Source organism: Sturnira hondurensis, unplaced genomic scaffold, assembly GCF_014824575.4.
Source record: "Sturnira hondurensis isolate 20B ecotype Veracruz unplaced genomic scaffold, ASM1482457v3 Scaffold0003693, whole genome shotgun sequence".
NCBI lineage: Eukaryota > Metazoa > Chordata > Mammalia > Chiroptera > Phyllostomidae > Sturnira > Sturnira hondurensis.
In genome coordinates this window covers 42619-68185 of record NW_028076324.1, presented here as the reverse complement: position 1 = coordinate 68185, position 25567 = coordinate 42619, and the positions used below count along the sequence as shown (strand labels likewise).

The 25567-nt window shown below is 39.5% G+C and overlaps 1 long non-coding RNA gene across 1 annotated transcript in view; it reads right to left on the bottom strand.

The window, feature by feature from the left end:
* The window catches only part of LOC118984578 (uncharacterized), a 57696-nt gene extending 32686 nt beyond the window's left edge, over positions 1-25010 (bottom strand). The window contains exon 1 of the long non-coding RNA XR_005065942.1: positions 24950-25010. This is a non-coding gene — a long non-coding RNA (uncharacterized LOC118984578). The remainder of the gene's footprint in view (positions 1-24949) is intronic.
* Between the last annotated feature and the right edge of the window lie 557 nt (positions 25011-25567).

The window sequence follows — 25567 nt, the reverse complement described above, 5'->3', positions numbered from 1 at the left end:
CTTTTGAAAACTTCTAATATTTATAACAAAATGGTGTAAATGAACTGCACCCGACAGCTTACACAGGGCTTGTCATATTATATGTCACTTAATAATATTTTGCAGTACATTAGGCTATTTTATAACATGAAAAAAAAAACTATAATAAGCAAATTTAGGAACAAATTTAAAATTGGCTTAGTAAAATGGCAATGAGGCTACCTTATAGATTTAAGTATTTATAAAGGTTTTTCTTATTCTTATGAAAAGTGTTTAAATTATTACTCTTGTTCTTCTTCTTCATAAGTAAGTGCTATTCTTATTGAAATCACTGCGCCAATTATTTAACACACACTTAAACATGCAAGTAGGAATACAGGAGAGCATCGATGTCCATGATAGGACTTGAAATATATAAAGTAAATATAATTCCACTTTAAAGTACCTACAATGGCAAATCCCACATACCAAAAATAGATCAATGCACCCACCAGTCACAGGGGGCACTGACTGTTCAGTGACATAAGGCACAAAGCAGAACATGTTTCCAATGAACGGTTAACATCTGTAAATAAGGCTGGAGAGATGAGCTGAACTACATGTGCTCAGGTCCTATTTCCAAAACTATTACCCATCAGAATGTCTCCTTTCGTCTCTCACTAGGAAGTAGCAGGAACAGGGCCCAAGAGTGTCAACCAAAGAAAAACCTTTCATTTAAAAGGCAATCTTAGAAGTCATCACAAAAAAAGGTTGCCCCACACCCCTACAAGATACACGTAGACTGGATGTCTTCACTGTCTGGGCTCCATCACGTAAAAAGTGGACAGTCATCGTTTTTTTGTATAGAGTCTATAGTTCTTATATCAGTTCATTTAACCTTTGATCACTCACATATACAATGTACTGTGCCAGGTTCTTGGAATACCTACTTGAAAATGCACAGCCTTTATCCTCAAAGGATCCATGGGTCAGTGTAGAAAATATATAAAAATAAGTAGCATATCATATAAGAAACACCATCTAGGTTTTATGTGTGCACGTGATAGCCCAGTGTACACATCGTACAAACCTTACTGTCACATCAGCAGAGCGCCAGCGTCAACAGTCAGGACACAGAATGCGGTGATCTGCCCAGCCCTGAGAGATCGGGACGTCACCAAGAGGGGGAGGTGAGCTAACAGATGACCCTGATATCACCAGCTGCAACAAAAGCAAAGACACACAAGTCACGAAGAGGGATAATGTAAGCATGCACATACATTGGGTGGGACAGACTGGTGTGGACAGGCACTGTGGAGGACAAAGACGTGGGCACAGGCAGGAACACCAACAAGGGGTGATTAAGGTGGTTCCAGCCTGGACGATGGAAGGCTTTGCAGTGGGATGTAGGAGCTCGGTGGTGGCGATAATGGAGAAATGCGTTATGAAGAAAGGACCAACGAGTGGGTCTGGAGGAAGGGGAGAGATGAAGAAACAAGAGGAATGAAAAGAAGAGATTCCAAGCGTGAATGATGACAACAAGAGGGAACATCCTTCATCTACCGAGCACAAGGTAAAACTTACTGCACATGCACAGCTGCAGAGAAATGGCTCGAAAATAGAGACCAGTACATCACTCTTTGGCATAAAGACTTGTAAAGAATAGACAGATGAAAACTGAGGTTTGGAGGAATTAAATAGCTTGTCAGCACCTAGAATCAACCAATCAGACTCAAACCTGGCTTACACTTACAGGAATTCAATAGCAGGTCTTTCTCATGAATCCCATAGGTTCTCTATGCACTAGGTCCAAAGCCCTCTCACTCGTCAAGCTGGGGCTGGCAGAAAAGGTCGCCCCATTCCCCTCTCTGAGGGCTCTCAGGATCACTTTGCCCCGGGGTCAGCCAAAGGAGGAAGACCTTTTTTAAATGTCTGGAATCCGCACTTTCTGCATTTCTCCACTTCCATTATGTTCCCTGCTTTGGCAGCAGGGGTCTTGCCATAGTCAGTCCAATCTCAGTGAAATTCAGAGAGATTATAAAATGCACACTATATTCTCTCCAAGTAAGTCTCAGACACACTCATACTCCTCAGCTGCCTTGGCAGATGTACATTTCCTTCAAAATCATGCACATTATTATTTCATTTTGATACAAACACTGACCCTCAGAGGACCTTTTTCTTCCTGATCTATTTATGCTATACCTTCAGTCTAGCTGTTGATATTATTACTAGTATTACTAGTATTATTATTATTAGGAACACGTAAGTGCTTTATGGAATACAGAAGTCTTTTGACTCCTAGTTTTTGCCTCTAGGGTCATTTTTCCCTGAACGGCTAAGAAGATATCCTAACAGTATCTTCTAAAAACGTTCTTTCCTCTATTACGATTTGTCTCTCCCAGGCCCTGGGCAGGACTGTCGGTTTTGCCGCCTTAGACCAGATGTGTAAAACTGGCCTGTCCTTAGCCCAGGTTTCTTTGACCTTGGTCAAAAGCCCTCCTACAGGCTATCTTCCACCTCAACATTCAGGGTCAGAATATCAAGGGTTCTTCCATCTGGTCTGGAAGAACACATAAGCAACTGCAGACAGCAGTGGCCTCTGAGAAGAGAACTGGGGAATAGGGAGGAACAATGAGAGGCAGATTTACTGAACATAATGTGTCTGCTTTCTTTTTAATTTTTTTTACCATGCAACAAATGGCTAGTAAACTATAATCTTTAAAGCTGGTTCTGCTCCCCTCTGCCATTTTCTTTTTTATTAAAAACCAGTTTTCACATATACCAAATCCAATTCCCAAACTTCATCATAGGAACGAAGAAATTTACATAAATCCTGTATGATGTTCCAGACACTTGATCACCTCACTAACCCTAATGGAAACCCCAAGTTCACAATCTTGTAAGGCAGGTATTACCCACACTTTAGAGTGAAAGGACCAAGGCTCGGAGAGGTTCAGTCTCTCCCCCAAGGTCAGATGGAAACCAAGTACTGGAAGTGGGGAAGGAACCCATCGTGTGTAGCTTCTATGTTCTTGTTCTGTTGCACTTTATTTTTCCCCACTCATGACAATATCTACCGTGTTCAGCCTCCCTTCATATAGGCATACTTCATAATATTCCTTTGGATAATTCTGCAATGTACCCTTACACTTGAACAATCTTCATCTGGCTCATACAGTTTAAATACTAAAAAAACAGTATTTACACGTTACTGTGTTCTCTTGTTCCTCATCATCTGTTAAGGAGGGAGAGACTGCGCCACAGACATCGATATTTTTTCCTTTATGTACGACTTCTCCTAGTGGAAGCATCATTCATCCCCTTCCTCTAAATCAGCATTTCTCTAGTTCATTCCTACTGCCAGCAGGGGCCAGATAAGTCTTCGTCAGGGAAATGGAGGGAGTCATCCGGGGCAATGAGGGATGTTTTATTAGCACCCCTGGCCTCACCCACAAGATGCCATAAGAGTACAGTTGCACTCCCATCTCAGTGGCAGCCAAAAACGTCTCCAGGGACTGTCCATTGTCCCCTCAGGGGCAAAGGCACCCCAAATTAAGAACCACTGCTCTAAACATATATTAAATTTAAAACCTTGTCCAAGGCCAACAGCTGAGGAAAGTGTGATTTAGAGGAGGTAATTATCTTGCTCAACCTCTGAAATTATGATGTACTAGTATGGAATTCTAACTCAGATGTGGCTGACTTGCTCTCCCTGCTAATTATAACATGAGGCGGTAACGCGCCACCACAGAAAGCTTCTTGCCCTCATTAGAAAGAAAAACCATTTTTAGCAGGAACATGACGAGACACAGTGAACTGTCACGTGACAGACACCAATGACTGCGAACCCAAAATACTTGTGTGAGAAATCTCTCTCTAGTCTTTGTTTTCTGAATTTTTATTTTATGATTGCTGAGCTATTTAAGTAAATTCTAGAGTTTTAATACATACATTTGATTTTGTATGTGATCTTCTCCCTCTGGCCTGCATCTATCACCAGAGATCTGAGAGCTGGGTAATGAAACCAGCTACCGCAGAAAAGACCAGCACCCACCTATGTTTCTTGGAAAGAAATGATTAATTCTTTCTCCTCGGCACATAATAACAGACATGCATTACGCTGGCATTTGCCATGAGTACTCCACATTCTCCCTGCCCTGATCCAGGCTGAGGTGGCAGAGGCTGGGAGATACCACTGAAAACTGAGTCCTCTCCAAATTGACACGTCCTATGCCCATCCCGGGGAAAGATACTCAGGGCAACGACTCTGGAACAGCTTCTGCCTGGATATGGCTGTTTCCGTCGGCTGCTGCTCATATTGGCAGCCACCCACATGGCTCTTACCCGATGCCTAAGACAGCCGTCTCTGGGTCTCTAGTGCCTCACGTCCTTCAGAGATAGTCTCCTCTGTGACTGACTACTCAGGCGTCTCCCACACTCCCACCAAGACAGCACCTAAAGACCTCTTCTGGGACCTCCAGCAACCACTGTGCTGTATCAAGAAAAAGGATGTAAACTGTTTCAGAGCCCTTTAGATTGCACAAAGCAGCTAGTCTCTGTAACACATATAACTGTCCCTCAGCTACCCTCATCTCTGCACAGAGTTCATTCAGTCGAGGGAAGGCTCTCACACGGCCTTTCGCTGCTCAGGATGTGGCATTCTGGAGCGCGTCAGCTGTCCCAGCTCCAGCTCTGTCTGATCTCAGGTCTCAACAGGCTTAGCAAAAGCTCCTTTTTCTTCAGATGTCCTCTTATAAAGCACAACAGCACCCATGCCAATCAAGCCACAAGAACTTCCTGGATAACCCACACTTTCTTCAAGGAATAAAATTTAACTCTTACACCTGGCTGGCATAGCTCAGTGGATTGAGCACGGGCCTGCGAACCAGACGATCGCGGTTCGATTCCCAGTCAGGGCACATGGATGGGTTGCAGGCTGGTTCCTTGCAGGCTAACTACCAGCAGGGGATGCACAAAAGGCAACCATACATTGATATTTCTCTCCCTCTCTCCTTCCCCTCTAAAGATAAATAAATAAATAAAATCTTAAAAAAAAAATTTAACTCTTACATTTACAGGGAAGAATCAAACGTTGGCAGCAACTAACGTCATCTTTTCAGCCTGAAATCCTTGCTTAGATAAAGCAACCCTTTGAGGGTTGTTGAACGTAATGGAGAGGCTCTGGCAAGACCTCAAGTACTAAAAGGCCACCTTGCAACAAAAGTCAATGAAGTCAAATTCTGGCACATAACCCTACGAGAAGACAAAACCCCTAACTGTTCCAGTCGTTTGTCTTTGCAGACCACATGCGAGTGTGGTGAAGAAGCATCTCTGGGTACTGGACGTATCAAGGGGAACACGGTGTGAAGTACCAGTATTAACTGTCTAACCGCCATGCTGTACACCCCAAACCGATACATAATACAACTTTAAAAATTAAGTGGATGTAAGACGAATTCTTAAATAAATCGAATTTGGCAAAACAGTTTGGCACTTCCTCAAAATGTTACACAGTTTCCATATGACCCCAAAATTCCATTTCTAAATATACCTCCCAAAGAAATGAATTTACATATAAAAACTTATATGTAAATGTTCATAGAAGCATAATTCATGATAATCAGAAAGTGGGAACAACCAAAATTCCCATCAACTGGTGAATGAATAAACAGAAAGAGGAACTACCATAGAACAGAATGTCCTTCAACCCTAAAAAGAAATGAAGTGCTGAGGGATGCTGCAATGTGGATGAAGCACTAAAATATGCTAAGCGAGAAAGGCAAGTCACAAAAGACTATATTGTATGACTGCATTTATGTGAAATGTCCCAAATAGAAAAGTCTATAAAGACAGGAAGTATATTAGTGGTCGCCTAGGACTAGGATGTGGGCAAAGGGTTGGGGGAAGGTGGACGAGTGACTGTTAATAGGTACAAGGTTTCTTTTAAAACAAACAAGCAAGCAAAATATGACCAATGACACTCAAATACAGAACAGGCTGACAGGGTCCAGAGGGGAGAGGTGAGAGAATCACAGGGGAAAAGGGGATGGACTCACATGAACAAGTATAAAGGACACATGGACAATAACTAAGGTGGGGGACGAAAATGGGAGGGAGGTGGGGAGCACTGGGGATGGGGCAGGGCTGGAAATATAAGACAGAAAACTGTACTTGAACAAGAATTAAATAAAAATTAAAATTTAAAAAAAATAAAAATTTTTTTTAAAAGGGTGATGAAAACTACCTAAAATTGATTGTGAAAAAAATACAAATAAATAAAATTGATGGTGGTGATGTTTACATAATTCTGTGAATATCCTTTTAAAAATCGAATCACGCAATTTAAATTGGTGAATTAAATAACATGTAAATTATATCTTAATAAACTGCTAAAAAATAAATAAGCAAAACCAAAGCAAATGAACAGAAAAGCATGAACAGAAAAACTCTCTCATGGGTCCAGAGGCAAAAAGACAAGAAACTGACACATTAGTCTCATTGGCTATTTTGGAGTAAATGTCAGGAGCAACTTTGGAACATAAAAGAAAAAAGCTCTGAATTCCTTTACCGTTGTCTGTTTTATAGCATTTGAAAGCATAAAAAATAAAACAGAGAAATTTGTTTATGATCCCTGTTATATTTTCAGCATATTGGAAATATGTTTGATCTAAACAAGACACAAGTAGTGTTCCCATAATGTTTTAAATTAATGAAATGTTTATTTTTATCTAAATTCCTTCCCAGTAACTATGCCAATAACAATTAGCAAACATGCTCACAACATCTGTAGTAGTTAAAACATAACAGTTCATGTCTCCTATGAGTTACATTCTGCAGAAAAGCACACACTGTTGAGGGCAGAAAGGAAATGTTCTTTTTAAGTACCCTTGGAAAGAACAGAAACATTGCGAAATTGGTAGTATATCCATTATTTGTGTAGTTTAAAAAAGAATATAGAATTACAAAGCATAATATCAGATTCTCTCATTCTGAAATACATTGTTTTTGAAACAATGTATTTCAAAGCTCTGTTTAAGCTTACAGATCTATTATTGAAATCAATTTTAAATGGATCTACTCATAATCAACTCCCTATAGTACATGCAAATATGAAAAGGTATTGCCAATAAACACAGTAAATCTCTATTAAAAATCCACTTGTGCATCTATAACAAACATAATTATGAGCTTGTGAGTGTCCTTTCTAGAAGACATAAGAGAATATCTTTGCAATCTTAGATTACATATTAAAGTAAGATTTAAAAACTTTAAAGTTGAGATATTTGACTTTATAAACAACACGAATTCAAAGAGCACTATTAATAATACAGCTATACAAGTACAGACTAGAAGAAAACATCTATAGTGCACATATCTGACAAACAATTTCAATGCAGAATAGATGAGTACTTCCTTACAACTTAAAAAGTAAGAAAGCCAAACAAATTAAGTTTCTATAAATGAGACTCTTCAAAAAGAAGGTCCACCGGCCAGACATGAAAAGTTGCTCAACGGCACCAGTTATCAGAGACACTCACACTAAAATCACCATTGAGCTCTGGCTGGTGTAGCTCAGTGGATTGAGCACAGGCCTTCAAACCAAAGGATCATGGTTCGATTCCCAGTCAAGGCACATGTTTGGGTTGCAGGCCGGTTCCTAGCGGGGGACCCACGAGAGGCAACCACACATTGACATTTCTCTCCCTCTTTCCTTCCCTTCCCCTCTAAAGATAAATAAATAAAATCTTAAAGAAAAAAATAAAATCACCATTGATACCAGCTCACACACATTAGTACCCCTAAAATTAAAATGACTGGACACCACCAAATGTTAACAATGATGGGGAGCAACAAGAACCCTCCCACATTGCTGATGAGTATAAATTTTTCTTCTTGGGAAAAATGTTGGCAGTGTCTTTGAAATATAAACCTGTCCTATAATCTAGCAATTCTAAGGGATTAGAGCTGTTCATTAGGAGGTCACTATTGGCCTTTTCTATTACAGCCTAATTAGATAACCCATTTGGTAATCTGTCGACACAGGAATCCTTTCTTACTAAGCTTCCTGCCCTAGTGTCTAGTATAGTGTCTGGCTTAAATTAGATGATTTTGAAACATTTCATGCAAGAATAAGTAAATGAGCAAATGAACAGCTTTTTATGGTTAGAGCCAACTTTGGAGATGAATGGCTGACCTGTGAGCCATTTTAAAAAGAATCATCACCATCAAAGAAATTGAGCACATAGTGAACGAACTAAACTAGGATGGGTCCTTGTTTACTGCCCTAGGAAAACCCAAGGTCATCACAATATATAAGATCCATTATGATAAAGCTCTGCTTCTTTCCACATTATCTCCCCACAACCCATCCGTATGCTTCACTTCCAAAAGAGACCCTCTGAGTTCCCGGGCCTTCATTCCGATCTGCAAGCCCGAGCACCATTTAATGAACTTCCTTCCACACACCCAGGGCACTGAGCCTGTGTCCCATGACAGCTGACTCTATAACCGTTTACGCAGGTCTCTTCCCTATTGGTAGAGACTTGTTGAGTTCAGAGATCAGATGTCATTCATTTTGTCTCTGTAGGACCTGGTGAAGAGCTTGAAATACAATAGATGCTTAATAAATATCTGGTGGCAATTCGATAAACAAAGTGATGGTACTTTGATTGAGATACCCAGTGTTTGAGTAGATGTTTAAATCTAGTTGTTTTTTTTTAATTTGAAGGACATTTTATACAATTCTTGTTTTCCAGTGCATTGAATTGGTAAAACTTGATTCTTTGGGGAAGCATTTTACTCTGCTATTTGGTAAATGCTGTTTGAATGTCAGCCAATTGCAAGTCTTGTGGCGGGTAAGGGGTTGAATATTATGAAAAATCTTCCCAAAGTTTCCAAATCATTGTATAGGTACAAAGCCCTTATGACAAATGAGGTTGCAATACGTCATTCTAACGCATTTATGACCTGGGAACAGAGAACTTCAGAGTTCCAGGCAGAGGCCAGGCAGAAATCTTTAAATCCTGACTATATGGCTTTACAGAGGTCTATCTTACCTCTGCAAAGTGGCATGACTGTTGATTCAAGTTCCCTGGTTTTAAGTTTTTGATCAATAAATAATGGCACTGAAGACAGAAATACCTTCAAAGCTTCTATAAATCCATCAAATAACATCACATTAGATAAAGCAAAAACATTGTAAGATCTTACATGATAAATTTCAGGTACCAATAGGCAGTCAAGAACATACCTGGAGAGCTTCAAAATACATTAAAATCCCTTCTCACTTTCAGGCAACAGCCTAATTGTCACCAAACTTTCCACGGAAGCATTCGTACGGCAGCATTCCACGTGCACTTGCTCTTCGAGTGTCCTTCAATGTCTACACAGTCTAAACTCATCTGATTTGCTGTCCTTGGGTACAATATGTAAGAGATTTCACAGTTGAAAAAATTCAAAAGAGAAAGAAGAAAATACTACCAAAAGAAGAATTAGAAAAATGTAGACATCTGTCATGTATGTCTCCTTGGGAAACAGAAGACCAAAACCTGGATTTTCTTCATTCGGCTTCATCCTATTCATTTATATATCACCCAGAAACACACAGGGCAACTAAACCCTCGGCTGCCACAGCCACAAAGGTTCTGGAAGGCCTGACACTGGAAATATCAGAAAGAAATGACTCTTGTACAGTGCGTAGACTTTTTTCAGATATTACTTAGTCTGAAAGCTGTTCTTTTCCTGCCGAAAAAGCCAAGGCTCTCTGTAACAACCTCTTCTGTCAGCGCAAAGGAGAAGGGGCACGAAGCTAAGAGAGGGCTTTTAAGAGAACGCACAGCCATAGCTGGTGACTGGGGGTGGGGCTGGCATTTCCAGAGCCTGCACTGAAAGAGAATAAACTTCGCATAACAAATTAGGAACGCAGGGAGTTCACGCTATAAAATGTGAATGGTAAAGTCTTCATAATAGTTAACAGCTTAGTGTTACATACAGGGAGAATAAAAGTACTCTTCTGCCAGGATAAATGTCCTAATAGAAAAATGTTGAACATGGAAGAATATATAAAATTGGATTCTGTTCCTGGAATTACACAGCAAAGCCCAAGCTTAGTGAGGTCTCTGTGCCCCGCCATGCATGGCTAGAGTGAAACTGTCACCTGGGGGATTTTTTGAACACAGCCATGAACAAGTGACAATTACAGGCCTTCTCCCGTTTTCCAGTAAACCCATAACTTCCTGGATACATACACAACTGGTATAAGAGTGATAATAAGCACTAAAAATAGATCACATCCAATTTCTGACTAAGTTGAAGGTCACATGAAGGAGGATGCTGGATATTCAATTAAGTTTCCATTTATGTCTGTGATTTTTCCCCAATTAAGTTTGTGAAGTACAGTTCATTACAAATGCATATGTAGCTAATTATTTAGTAAATTATTTAGCAGACCAGACTGTCTACAGTATTTTTCTGCTATTATGAATTTAACTCTTTATAAATGCCTTTATAAATAACATCCCTCCTTTGAAATAGTTTTAGACGAGTAACTCAACCAGGAAGCCAACCCAACAGACACCACTAAAGCAGACAAGCAGACCACCGTTAAGAAAGGAATTTCAAGGGAAAAGGGGGAAGGATTTACAGGAACTAGTATAAAGGACACATGGACAACAACTGAGGGGAGTGGATAGGGGAGGGAGATGGGGAGCACGGGGGGTGGGCTGGGATGGGAGTAAAGACAGTAAACTGTACTTGAAAAATAATTAAATTAAAAAGAAAGGTGCCCAAGTGCACCGCATTCCTGTGTGATTCATTCCACATGAGGAAGGACCAAAACAGGTCCTTGCAGAGTTTATGGTCCCCCTGTCTCCCACCTGAACATGGCCCAGTACCCACCACATGCTGACTTCCTTCAATTAGTGCCACCTAAGGCCGGAAATATTTTAGACAATTACATCTGCCTTATGCTTTATAATTATTTACTATGACTAGGATCTTAAAATAAAGTGCTTACTATTGTTATAAAAAATAATATCCACATAATGTTTGCCACATATCTGGTTTAACAAGGGGTTTTTTTGGTGGGGTTTTGGTTTTTTGTTGTTGTTGTTGTTGTTGTTTTTATGACTTCTTTAAGACAAGGAGTAGAACTCAGTGTGAACTCACGCTTAAACAGAAATCCAGTTCTGGTTGTCAGTTCTGTGAATCCCAAGAATCTCTACTCACAACAGTAGGTAATGATAAAAACCTACCGCGTACCTTTTTTCTTTTTTATCTAAACCACAAAAATATTATATTGCTGCAGTTAGATGGTACTTCAGGTTATGGCCAAATTTCTCTCTGTGTCTCCAGCACTGCATTAAAACAAGACAAGCATACTCAGAGGACTGGAGTGACTGTTAGTTAAATCTTTGTGTTTCTCCTTGCTGTCCTGCTGTGGTCCTCCTCTGGCTCTCAGATATGTATGCTCAGGCTCTTTCGGCTCAGATGTCCTGGCCAGACACTTCTAAGTAATTAAATGACAGGGACTTAGTAAATATTGGGGGCCTATCTGGGGTTAGATTAAGATGGGATAAAGGGTTGATGGTTGTGGTGCGTAAAGACAGAGTTTCAAGTTCCTCCTTAATAGCATCTGTTTCTATTTATGGGCCAAACTTTTTTTTAAATCCTCATCCAAGGATATGTTTATTAAATTTTAGAGGGAGGAAGCAGGGAAAGAGAGAGGCAGAGAGGCAGAGAGACAGAGAGAGAGAGAAAATCATCAATGTGAGAGAAAAACATCGATCAGTTGCCTCCTGGACCTGCACTCTAGGTGTGTGCCCTGACCAGGAATTGAACCCTCAAACTTTTGGTGTTCAGGATGACACTCCAACCAGCTGAGCCACCCAGCCAGGACATATGAGCCAAACTTAGAAAACTGGAAGTCAGCCCTGGCTGGTGTAGCTCAGTGGATTGAGCGCGGGCCTGCGAACCACACGAAAACTGGAAGTCATTACTTTTTTATGTTTTTAAGAGTCATGGTTTCACTGAAGGTAGATCAAGCTTTGTTTGTAACGTTCTTTATTATAATGGTAACATTAAATCAATAATTATCCAAAAGCTTGTAAAATAGATATGGCTTAATTATATTACTGAAGTTACAGACCACAAAATTTCCCATCAAACTGATCCATCCATTTTTTTAGCAAAACACTTTTATTTTTCTCTCCTTTGACATTTATCCAATGTTGCAATGTGCTGAGTACTATTCTAAGCACTCTGTGTATATTATCTCATTTAAATCTCACAACAACTCCTTAAATAGGATAGACTCTATCATTATCCCTGTGATATTGGTAGAAATCTGAGCATGAGAAAGGTAAGAGATTTGCCAAGATTACCCAGCCCAGCATTAGAAAGCTGGGCTTCCAACCTCTAAAATCCATGCTTTTATCACTCAACTTCCACACACCCTCCATACTGTTTCTTTAACTGACCATTATGGGAGGAGTAACTCTCAAAACAAGGGAGCCTCTGTTACTTCATTTTCTCTTGTGAGAGCGTCCTGCTTTCCTTCACAGGAAACATGAAGCCACAGGAGAGATTTGTTAGCACAAAAGACACCCCACTATAGAAGAGACTAGCAAAGCCACTCTATTTTCAGTCCAGCCCACCCATAATTGCTGAAGCTTGGAGTCTCTCTCCCCAGCCCTTCACAACCAGGATTGGACGGTGACTTAGAGCAGTGGTTCTCAACCATGGGCATGTACTGTCCCCCCACCCACTGGCAATATCCACTGGCGATATCCGGGAACCTTCTGATTGTCACAACTGGGTCAGCCCACCGGGCAGAGGCCAGGGATACTGCTCAACATCCTGCAGTGCGCAGGTAGCTCTCCAAAGCAAACAAGCATCCAGGCTAAGATGACCGCAAGTGTTTGTGGCAGTGGCAGTGTCTATCTCTGGTGCTACGGCTTCTCCGGATTGGATGTAGTGCACAGTACTAAAGCAATGTGTCTCACCGCTTCCTCGTTGTCCCAGCCCACTCACGTACAACACCTTTACAGAGCTGTGATGAGTGACGTGACTCTGGAGTCTAAAGAACCTTGGAAACTCCTCAAGGGGAAACATGCTATAAATGGCACGTAATTATTGAATTATATAAGAAGGAACACTTTGACAAGGAGAGGCTATCAAATTAAGAGAAAAAAATTTCATTTGCCCTTCATCAGACAAAAAAGCACAGAAATTTAGCAGCCACCAAAGACATACAATTGTCACTCTCACCTAGCAGATCCTAAAGGAAAACAAGTTACAGGGATCATGTTTGACTCACGCTGTGATATCGGAGCAGTGAATAACATGGAACACACAAAAACAAACTACACCCACCTACTCAAAGAAAGTTCCATAAAGAATTTTGCCTCTGCGGAAATAAGATGATCATGTAAAAAAAATCCTTTCTGTAGAATATAACATGTAGAAAGGTCCCTCATAACAAAAAATTATCTTCGGGATTTCCCAGTGTTGGTACTATTTTCCAGTACAAAAGGAGTCAGAGAGATGGAAGTAAATCAACACAAAGTCCATGAAATGCTACCCTCAATGAACAAAGTGCTGCTACCTAAACCTCAGTGGTATGATAGGTGATTTACATCAGTTTTCTGTACTGAAACTACCTAACACCTAATATGTCACCAACTCAAATTGTTGGACAAAGTCATGAGCTCGCTGGGGCTAGAGCTGCACGTGAAGGAAAGTGACACCCACAGGAGAAGCCCCATTTAGTACCTCCTTAGTTTTATGATCGAACCAACAGTGCTTATAACACCATCTTCAACACACAGCTCTCAATTCTGTTTTCCTCGTAATGTGCTAACTTCAAAAAGAGGATAGACATGTCTGAGCTAGTGGACCAAAGGTCAATGTGACACTGAAAATCTACCAAAAAAAAATGTGCCTGGCAATAGCCAATTACCTGTAATGTAGGTAGAGCCTATACTATTCTCCGTCTAAAATATATAATTTACAGAAACAAGAGTGCTGTCCAGAATCCTAACCAACATGTTACAATGCCATTTTGCATACTTCAGAAATAGCAAAGCATGCAGTAAAATTAGTAAAATAGGCCATACTGAAGACATGGCTCTAAAATATATCGAGTCTTTTACCCACATAAGAAACAATATAGTCTCCTACAAAGAGGGATTTCATTACAAAAATTAGCATAAGTAAAATGTCCAGGAACGTTGTCGCCAAAAAACAAATCCTGCCCTGATAGGTGTGGCTCAGTTGGCTGGGTGTCGTCCTACAAACCAAAAAGTCTCCGCTTCAGTTCCCAGTCACGGCATGTGCCTGGGTTGCAGATTTGGTCCCCAGTCTGGGCATGTGGGAGAGGCAACCGATGGGTGTTTCTCTCCCTTTCTTTCTCCTTCCCTTCCCCTCTCTCTAGAATCAATAAGAAAAAATAAATAAATAAAAGGCAAATACTTTTGGAGCTTTAAGAATAATTTTGGAAATGCAAAAATATACAGAATGAGAAATATTGTGATGTTTTGTTAGGTGCTAGTATGGATGCTGCTTGTCTAGGTATCCTTTAGATGAGACTAACATTTAAATCAGTAGACTCCGAGTAAAGCAGATTACTTTTCAGACCGGGGCTGGGCCTCATCCAATCAGTTAAAGGCCTTCAAAGAAAAAGACTGACTCCCCTCAGGGGAGAGGAAATTCTGCTGCAGTTTGTCTTTGGACTTGAGCTGCAACATCAGCTTTATCCCGGGTCTTCAGTTCTGCCGACCCACCCTGCTGACTTTGGACTTGGCAGCCTCCACAAGCACATCAGACATGTCCTTAAAATAAATCAGTCTCTCAGTATCTCCCCCGCCACTGGCGCACACACACACACACACACACACACACACACACCTTATTGATTCCATTTCTCTTGAGAACTCTAACTAATGCAATAATGACCTCACTTTGGCATCATTAAAAGAAAAACAAAAAGCAAAACTCCATATAAATTAAATTCAAAGCATTTGTTGATTATTTATTTGGTTCTTTTTCAAAGCTGTCGGGCCATTTTTACAATTCCCTGTTCCCTGAAGACGTTTTCAATCTTGTCTGTTATTTAAACATGGTTGTCAAAAATTTCACTTCTGCTTTAGTGATTGCTCAGTTTCTAATTCTCTAATTTAAAAAATCTGTTTCTTCTTTGCTTTTTCCTGCAGGTTCTCACATGTTTTTGTGCTTTGCTACTTGTGTGGTTAGTCATTTTTACAATGAGCTGCTCATTTTTCATGAAAACCTGTATGTGGGAGTCCTATGGCACTGGGTGACCCCAGAGAGGACTGCTACGGCTTCTGGAGGAACCAGCTCTGCGCCCTCCAATGAGTTCCCAGAATGGCAGGGCACAGGTGGAGCAGAACGGGCTGATGAAGGCCAACCACGTCTTCCCCCTGCTGTGCCTGCCACTCGTGCTGCTGCTGGATGTGGCTGTGAGGGTCACTCTTTGGGTTTGGGGGACATCTTTCACGCCCTCCTTCCTCTGGGCAGTGCCGCTCAGCCCAGTTCAGGCCCGGGTCCAGGCTGACTGCAGCAGGACGCTGGTCTTCAGCGCCTCTTTGTGAAACTACCTGCCACTTCACTTTGTGACTGGTCACCCGCAGAGGACCTTGGCCAGTAAACCACATGAAAGCCCAGCACCTTGCTAAGCCCACTGTTTCAGCAAAAACACACACACCAACATGCACCCCTTTTTCGCTGCCTTGAGGAAGATTCTCTATACGGAGCTTGGGGAGAGAAAGAAAAAGTACATGCCGTACAACCACAAGCACAAGTGTTTCTTCCTGATTTGGTCCCCTGCCTTGCTGCCTCTCTCCTTCCAGGGGTATGTTTTCTATTTTGTTAGCCAGCAGAAGCAGGGGACTTAGAGTGGACGATCACCTTCTACACCACCGCTTCCTCGCTCATGTGCCATATGGGGACTGAAAGGCTGCCCGGGCCTTTTCTTCAAGGTCAGGTTCTTAAAAAGGAGACTGGTTTGTGTGGGCGACACAGATGGACCACATCTCATGTGCACTGATCATGGTGGGAACACTTTACTTGTGAATTGGCTTCTTAAAATAATAATCATGATGTGGGTCTGTAAAACACAAGCAAAAAATATAAAATCAGGCTTTTAAAAGTCACTATTAATTAAAGTGCTCTGACTAATCTTTAACATCTTTTGTCATGTGATTTCATTTTTAATATTATTTTTCCTTTTGCTTTAGGCCTCCTGTTTGGTGGGTTTTTTTTAAAATAAGAAATGTAATTTAAAAATAAATTATATTAGGTTAAAAGGTAATCACAAAATAATTGAGTATTTCTAATATAAAAATCCATAGTAACCATGCTGCTGTTAGAAATCTGAGTAGGCCCTCTATATTATACAGATAGAAGCCAGAAATTACGGCTTAAGGTACATTTCAAACATATGTCAAGGCAGTTTTGAAAACTTGATCAATGATAATGCCACAGTTGACAATTATTGGAAAACTTGTTTCCCTAGTGGATCAGCCCTGGGTGGCCAAGTGACATCAGGACTAAGTTGAATCTAGTTTACAGACAGTGTTGAGAGGGGAAGGGAGTTCTTAAAAATATTAAGGGTCATAATGGGATGTCAAATAATACAGAGAAAGACGTGAATGATAGAATTCATCAGGGTAATGGATTCCAAGAGAGACATCAGGACTATCAATCTACTTTAATAGGTCAGAAATGGGGATAGGAGAGAAATTTTCACAGATATCCAAAGTCTGTAAGTATAACCCAAATGCAAAGCAAGAGTGGTAGTGGGTTCCCAATGAGTTTCTGCAATGAGACCCTGAGAAATATGGAAACATTAATCAACAACGTGGTTCCAGCACTAAGAAACTGGCATTAGAACCCAAGGGAAAATCTGGGCACCTAATGAGAGAGACCAAGGCACAAAAGAGGGCACACATATGCTCTGAGGCAAAGGCTCTTTGTTCCCTCCCTGGGCAGCAGAGGCCAAAGCCCGGGCAGGCTGGTGTCATAGGCGGGGATGGACAGGTCTACTTCCCTGAAGTAGATGAGCACACAGCAGCCAATGCAGGAAAATGTTGTCAGCCTACATCTCTCGTGTGTTTTGATAAGTCATTCACTCCAAGTAAAAATCAGAATAAAATTTCATATTCTATACACTGACATATGCACTAGTAGAACTTAAAAATATATAAGTATTTTAATATCAGGAACCCAAATAACTCAACGTAACAGAATCCTGAAGACAGCCAAATTCAAACACTCCATCTTTGGGTGACATTATAGATTAACGGATATGGTGAGTTATGAAACTACTGAAAAGGAGATCCTTAATGCTTCAGTTATAATGTTTTAAACAAGATTTAGCTTAAGTTAAGGTAGTAACCAACTGATTTCATTTTATTAATTTTTTAAATCTAACCTTGCCTAGAAAAATGATAGACTCTCACACGAACCTCTGATTTACTGTAATTTCTATGCGGTGAGCACACCTAGGCCAATAAGTAAGATCAGACAACCTAATTGTTGTTATCTGATGTTCTACCTGTGCAATTTGCTGACAAGCTCTTCCTAAGGCTTAGCCTGCATGTGAGAGTAGGGCAGAAGTAATGACTGCAACTCTCTTCATACTTACAGAAATGATGACAAACAGAAGCAAAGGCAAACTATGAGTCCTATATACTCTGTCATTAAACTCGAGGGAACAAGGTATTGATGAACCTTAGCAAATCCTACTGTTTCCTATTGCTCTCTGTGTCCTTTTATCTTAAAATAAGGATGCTTCTTTCCTGGGAATAGGGGTCTGAAGTCTTGCCTCGGTGGAAAGCCGGTAAGTCCTTTCTGTACCTGCCATTTCTCAAAATCTTCCAGCTTCAAATATTCAATATGCCAAGGTGCATATTTTGGAGTAGTGTGTCCTAAACCGTATCACCTCCCAAACAAACTTATAATCTCATTTCAATTGATCTTTTGGGTGAGAATAAGTTTGCATGCTGAGGAAGTAGACAGGAGGTGCCTGAAAGGGAGAAAGGCATATTACTCTGTGTGTGTAAAAACACACACACTAAAATATATATGTATATAAATTTATAATATATATTTATAATATATTTATATATAAATATATATTTATGTATATCAGAATTTCACTATTTATCAAAGATGAAACAAACAAAACTAAGAATTCTAAGTAATAATACAATACCTGCCTCCAGGAAAAAAAGTACTTATCATATCAGATAACATGATTTATCTTTTTAAATGAAATTTTGTCACTCACCCAGTTATAATTGATAACTTTTTGTTAGAATCCAATGTGATTAGATTGATAACTCCTTATTGATAACTCCTTTAGATGGTTTTGACAAAACCATCAATAAATAATATGAGAAGAACTCTTAGCCTTCAACTGGCAAAATAAAAATTTACACAGAAATAACAAACAACACATTTCCTTATGCAGCACCGACACTCAGAGTATTTTTTTACCTTTGGCTCTGTAGAGAAATCACTGCTGTCCATTAGGGAGTCAGTAATCAAAGAGTAAATACCAGATTTAGGTTCAGGAAAAACCACCCACTGTCAGTGTCTCCATTTCAAACTTGAAAGGGTTAACATTCCTGCAGAACAGATTGTTTTCCTATGAACTGTTGATAAAATCCCTCTGTGTTCCTCATGAGGTCATTTTATGCAAAGACTTTGAAAAATACAAACTAAGCGGTTATAGCCAAGCTGGAGGCATAAGTAGAAATGCTTTGCTTCCTTGCACAACCAAAAGAAGGATAATGACCAATTTCAAAACAATAAACAACCAGAAGTGCCAGAAAATCAAACTGCATGGAACTCCAACAACCAGAGAGTTAAAGAAACATTCACCCAGACTGGTAGGAGGGGCCGAGATGGAAAATGAGCAGATGAGGGAAAAGGCACGTGGACAAGGTGGCAGACCACACATAGGCAAGGTATGGCTGGCTGAACAAGAAACTACAGACTTAAAGCTACCTGTAAAATACAGTGGGGCTTGTAACGGTGGAGAAACTCCCCATCTCACAGGAGAGTTCATTGGAAAACAGGGCTAGAGCTGAGCAAACGAGCAGCGTTCTTCCCTCACTGACTTCTTCCTCACAGACAGCACTACAATGCCACAAAGAGGGTTGCCTGGCATCATCCCTTATCACATAACAAGCACACCAAGACCAAGAAATATGGCCCCCCAAAAAGAATAGATCAAAGCTTCAGAAAAATAGCTAAGCAACAAGGAGATAGACAACCTAGCTGATGCAGAGTTCAAAACACTGGTAATCAGGATGCTCACAGAACTGACTGAGCTCAGTCGCAAAATGAAGGAAGAAATGAAGGCTAGCCAGAGTGAAATAAAGCAAAATATATGAGGAACCAACAGTGAAGGGAAGGAAACTGGGACTGAAATCAAGAATTTGGAACAAAAGGAAGAAATAAACATCCAACCAGAACAGAATGAAGAAAGAAGAACTCAAAAAAAAAATGAGGAGAGACTTCGAAAACTATGGGACAACTTTAAGTGTTCTAATATCTGAATCATAGGGGTGCCACAAGGAGAAGAACAAGAGCAAGAAGTTGAAAACTTTTTTGAAAAAAATAATAAAAGAAAACTTCCCCAATCAGGCAAAGGAAATAGACTTCCAGCAAGTCCAAGAAGCCCAGAAAGTCCCAAAGAAATGATCCAAGGAGGAACACACCAAGGCACATCATAATTAAGTTACCCAAGATTAAAGATAAGGAGAAAGTTTTAAAAGCAGTAAGAGAAAAGGAGTGCCCATAAGACTGTCTTCTGATTTCTCAAAAGAAACCTTGCAGGCAAGAAGGAGCTGGAAAAAAGTATTAGAAGTCATGAAAGACAAGGGCCTACATCCAAGAATACTCTACCCAGCAAAACTATCATTTAGAATGGAAGGGCAGATGAAGTGCTTCCCAGATAAGGTCAAGTTAAAGGAGTTCATCATCACCAAGCCCTTATTACATGAAATGTTAAAGGGACTTACCTAAGAAAAAGAAGATGATCAAAACTATGAACAGTAAAATGATGACAAACTCACAACTATCAACACCTGAACCTAAAAAACAAAAACTAAAACTAACCAAAAAACTAGAACAGGAACAGAACCAGAGAAACAGACATTGCATGGAAGGATTTCAGTGGGGAGGGGGAATGAAAGAATGGAGTGGAAGGTACAGGAAATAAGAAGCATAATTGGTAGGCATAAAATAGATGTGGGGAGGTTAAGAATAGTATAGGAAACAGAGAAGCCAAAGAACTTATACGTACACCCACGGCAGGCAGGGAATGCTGGAGAGCAGGGAGGTGCAGGGCAGAAGAGGGATAAAGGGGAGAAAAAATTAGGAAAACTGTAATAGCATCATCAATAAAATGTGCTTAAAAATACAAACTAAAAACTTAATTATAACTTATTGCCAGCCCAATTAATAGGAATAAATTCTATCCGAAAGAATTTGTGCTTGTGTCTTATTTTACAGTTTTAGCAATTTCTGAACCAAAATAATTATCCTCAGTTTGTTTTATCACTTATCCTTGTAAAAGTCTTCTAACTAGACATGGCCAAAGCTAATAGTTACTAAGTTAGCTTTATAAGTGAGTTTTAAAAAGGAACCAAATTCCTTTACTATATCTCAAAACATATACAATTCATCAATATATTGATATAGGACAAGGCTTTTAAGAATGAATCTGCTAATTAAAATCCTAATATATCTTTCCTGCATTAAGCCATGAGTCCCAATATGCATTTATTGAAATAAAGTGAAAAACCTAAAGACTCCAATAATAATCAATCTGAGATCTCCCCAATCTTTCATAGTTGTCTTGCCTATACACAATTCAAAGGAATTATTTTCATTTACCTTTATCATCTGTCAAAAATATTCAACTTAGTCTTCATAGAAACAATTCCCTCTTTTCATCCACATTCAATGTCATTAGTTTCTATAATATTTACTTATAAAAATACATACAACTATCACAAATAGGTTTGGAAACTAACAACTCATTCTTGGCAAGAAAATGGCTCAACTGGTATAGGAGAAGCATACAGACTTGGTAAAGAATAATCTACTGTTTCTCAGCATTTAGCATGTCCTAGCTATAAGGGTTAGTAAAGTGTTTCCAATGGAATGGAGAATTTAGATTCCAGTGAGTCAGTCTAACAGAGGTGAATTTAAAGAATAGCAATTCTCTTTTAAGAAATCTTAAAGTCAATTAAATGGTCACCTGCCTCTCTTGATTATAAATTCTATGGGAACTGAGCTTCCTAAGAAACTAACACTCAGCTACACACCTCACAAAGCAAGACAAATATCTAGACTAATTTTCAGTAAAACTTATTTAAAAAGTAAAATTATCAAACAAAAAAAGGGAAATAGTCATTAAGTCATTCATTTAGTGAATCTACATGCCTGCAAAGCTGCAGGTTCCTATTTTCAAAATCATTTTACATCCTTTTAAACTACAAATGGTGTTATGTTTAAATATGCATTTAAATTTATGTAATAATAAGCTTGGACTGTAACGAAAGGCAAGATGCAGGTTTGTAAATGATCTGGAAACCTTTTAGGACCATTACAAAGGGAACCAGCAGAGCAACATTTAATGAGTAAGCCATATCGTTATTTTTAAATTAGCAATAATACACTAACTATGGTAAAAAAAATATTTAAATGAAACTGCAGGGAAGCTGGTGATTGTAGTGATAAAAGTGGTAAGAGAATTCACACAGAGGAATGATCTAGGCAACTGTTTATTCCTCTTTCTACTGTATGGAAGAGAAAAGACAATGGGTAAGAGGTCTCAGGAAGATAGCAGAGAACTTCCAACTGCTGACAGTCAGTAAGCCATTGGCAACCCTAAATGGAAAGAAGCTGCTAGCTGGAAAGCCAGGACCTAAAGTTGAAACAGTTTCAGAATGAGAATGTTCTACCCAAGTCTGGATCGTGGTGGCATGAGACAAAGGAGAGACACACAAAGGCAGAATTTGATCATTTTTCACTAAATTTTTTAAAAGTCCTCACTGGAGGACATGTTTTCATTGGTTTTTGGAGTGAGAGAGGAAGGTAGAGAAGAAGGGAAAGAAGGAAAGTATGGAGAGCAGGACCAGTAAAATGGCACTGATCTGGTCAAGATACCATCACTCGTGTCAACCAAGATGGCTGCCAGTCAGCCATGACACTTTGGTTCAAGAGGGAAACTACCTAAGTCATGCTAGACACATCTGGCAAGGAGATACACCTAAGATATCTGCACATACGATCAAATTAGCCATGCCTGCAGAGGAGGACCATCCATAGATAGGCTCCTGAAGAAGTTCCCCACTTGCCATTAGAGGTGCCAAGACTTATCAAGAGACCCAGAAGGGTGGAGACCACCACTTTCAAGGTATAAATGAGGCAGGCAAGCTCCAGACCTCTGCTGACACAGCCGAGCTCCACACACCAGAGTGCTGCTGCATGCCACGCCGATCTCCCTTGGCACTGGCCACTGGAGGCTCTGCCTGCCGAACTGAGGACTTCACTGGGCTCTGGAGATCCTTCCTTGTAAGATGCTGATGACTCCCTCACCCACCATGCTGTCCCCTAGACTGCAGACTGAGACTCAAGGACTCGGGTTTGTTTTTCCCCAGTGATGGCTCTGTGTGTGTTATATTTCTCTTAGATTGTTAATGAATATGACATTAATATATGTTGATGTTCTAGTTTGAGTGAATATGCATTCAATAAAAGCTGAGTGAATAGCATAGTTACCTTTTCTGACTCCTGTCTGTTCGTTGGTGCCAAGTGGCTAAGTAGGCAGCTAGCCAAGCAGTTGCCTGGCTAACTTATAGGAAAGACTATATTGTGAACATACACTCACAACAAAGAGAAAGAGAAAAAGAAACATCGATATGAGAGAGAAACATTGATGATTGCCTCCCAAATACGCCCCAACAGAGGTTCAAACCTGCAACCTAGGCATGTGCCGTGACTAGGAATCGAACTGGCAACCTTTCAGTGCACCGAACGATGCTCCAACCAACTGAACCACGCAGCCAAGGCTCACTAATTTTTTATTTAGTATTCACATTTCCTTAAATCTTGCACTTTATTGTATGTCAAATTTTTAAACTTTATATTGGTATTAACTATTGATTGTTTTAATTAATCCTATTTTCATGGCAAATATCTGAGTAGAAATGTGGACTTTTCTCTGTATCACAGTTGAAGTTGGAAGCTTAACACTTCAAAGCCATAACTGAGTCACGACCATTATCCAATAAAAAAATATCCTCATTATACATGAGATTATGAATGAGAACAGCTTCTGGAGATGTAAGTCAAGACACAAACATGAAAGAACCATCATACACATCCTTTCATGACTTGTTTACATTTTTACTTTCTACACGCATACTTGGAATTATCTGGATACTCATATAATATCAATAACAACAATAATCTCAGCGGTAAAATGAGGCTGTTAAACAAAATATAAATGGAACTTGTAATTAAATACCTAATAATAAATATAGTAAGACAACTTTGGCAACTTTTACATAAGACAAACAGTTAACACCTCTATTTATAAAATATCATTCTTAAAACCAGCTTTCATCATCAGATTTCTTTTTTATAGAGACACAGAGAAGCATTTAAGAAAAGAGTTTTAGAGTAAAAAATAACATTGAATTTTGACCAAAAAAATCTAACTGGAAATATAAAATAGGTATCACGAGTACATACCTCTAATATGAGGAATTGCATTTCATCCTAAGGCTGCTCTTCAGAAACACCTTCTAGATTTTTTTAAATTTTTCATTGGCAATTTTAATTGTTGAATCTAAATGGAATATGCAGATGTTCTAATATATTCATTTCATATTCACACCCCTGGCCACACAGACACACACATGCACACACTTCATTTCATCAAATTATAATCTCCAATGCTCCCTAAAGCTCTTATCTAGCAGGAAACCATCTTTCCAGTCATTCCCTTTAAATGTCCTCAACTTGTGCCTGTGCCCCCTAAACTGTGGCCCTCAGGCTAAAAACAACCAGGAAAATATGGCCTGACTCTGAGAAAAAAAAACAAAAGAAAAATGCCTCTTCTCTGAACTGCATTTCTATTAGTTTAGCCAGTGTTGTAGTAACCTCTGTGACAACCACATCAGACAGATGCTTCATATGAAATGTATTCCCAGCTCAAATCTCAGTTCCCTGCAAAAGCCGGTTCTCTGCTATGTCTGTCCTCACCCTTGTATGATTTGAGAGTGTAAGTGGAGAATCTTCCGTTCATCCTCATTAAAAGTAACCTTATTAGCCCTGGCTGGTGTAACTCAGTGGATTGAGCACGGGCCTGCAAGCCAGGCAATTGCGGTTCGATTCCCAATCAGGGCACATGCCTGGGTTGCAGGCCAGTTCCCAGCGGGGGACATATGAGAGGCAACCATACATTGATATTTCTCTCCCTTTCTCTTTCCCTTCCCCTCTAAAAATAAATGAATAAAATCTTTTTTAAAAAAGGCAACCTTATTAGATCTAACACAATATTGCAGTTTGATAACTTTTTCATGGGTCGTAATGCCACTGGGCACTATCGGGTCACTTTCCTCCCAGGCCAAACATCGTATTTTTTAAAGGTTTTCTATACATGCATTAAATATGTTAGTTTTAAAATAATTTAAAGCTACACTTCATGTAACTAGATTTTTTTTCTTGTTGACAATAGTTCATTAATAGGCACACTACAGATCCAGATACTTGATTACTAATCTATCTAGGGATACTGACATCTAGTTTATATTTTAGAAATAACTTGCAAAATGTCTTAATGAAGCCAAAATCCTGAGTGTACATATTTCGTTCTGATCTACTTGTGTCGTTCTCATGCCAAACAAAATGAGATAAGTGCATCAGTTGGTATTCACAAACTCACAAGTAATTATCATGTTCTCTCCAGGGGAGACTGGATTATAGTGAGTAGGGTACTGAATACCTGAAATGAAATAGGGAGGTGGTCCTTAGGAGTGAAAAAAAGCAAGAAGAGAAATCAAATAAGAGAAATGAAAGTTAACCTCATCTACTATACTTCGCCATTTCACTTCAATCAGCCCTATTTACTGACACACTTCCAGACAGACAAACAGAATCCTGTGCATAAGGGTGTTTGGCCCTCAGATGCTAATTACATCCAAAGCTTACTAAGAATATTAAAATTTTTCAAGAATTGATCATTTGTAGGACTTGTAAAGATAATTTTTAACAAGGATCATGTCAACATAAAGTTTTCTTAGCATTACCATTACGTATGCAACATACATACACATTCAAATAGCCCTCTTATCTCTAAATGCAAATAATAAAAGAAAGTTACAGCTAATCTTCTGAGGACATTAATCAAATAACATGATATCTTTTAGTAATAGAACAACTTTCGTGTAGTGAAAGTAATGAAGCCTTCCGTTGGGGAGTTTATCTTCCCCTGTTTAAAAGCTCCGCCAATAAAAATGAAATAATAAAGAAACAAACTTTTAATGGCCTACAGATAATGACA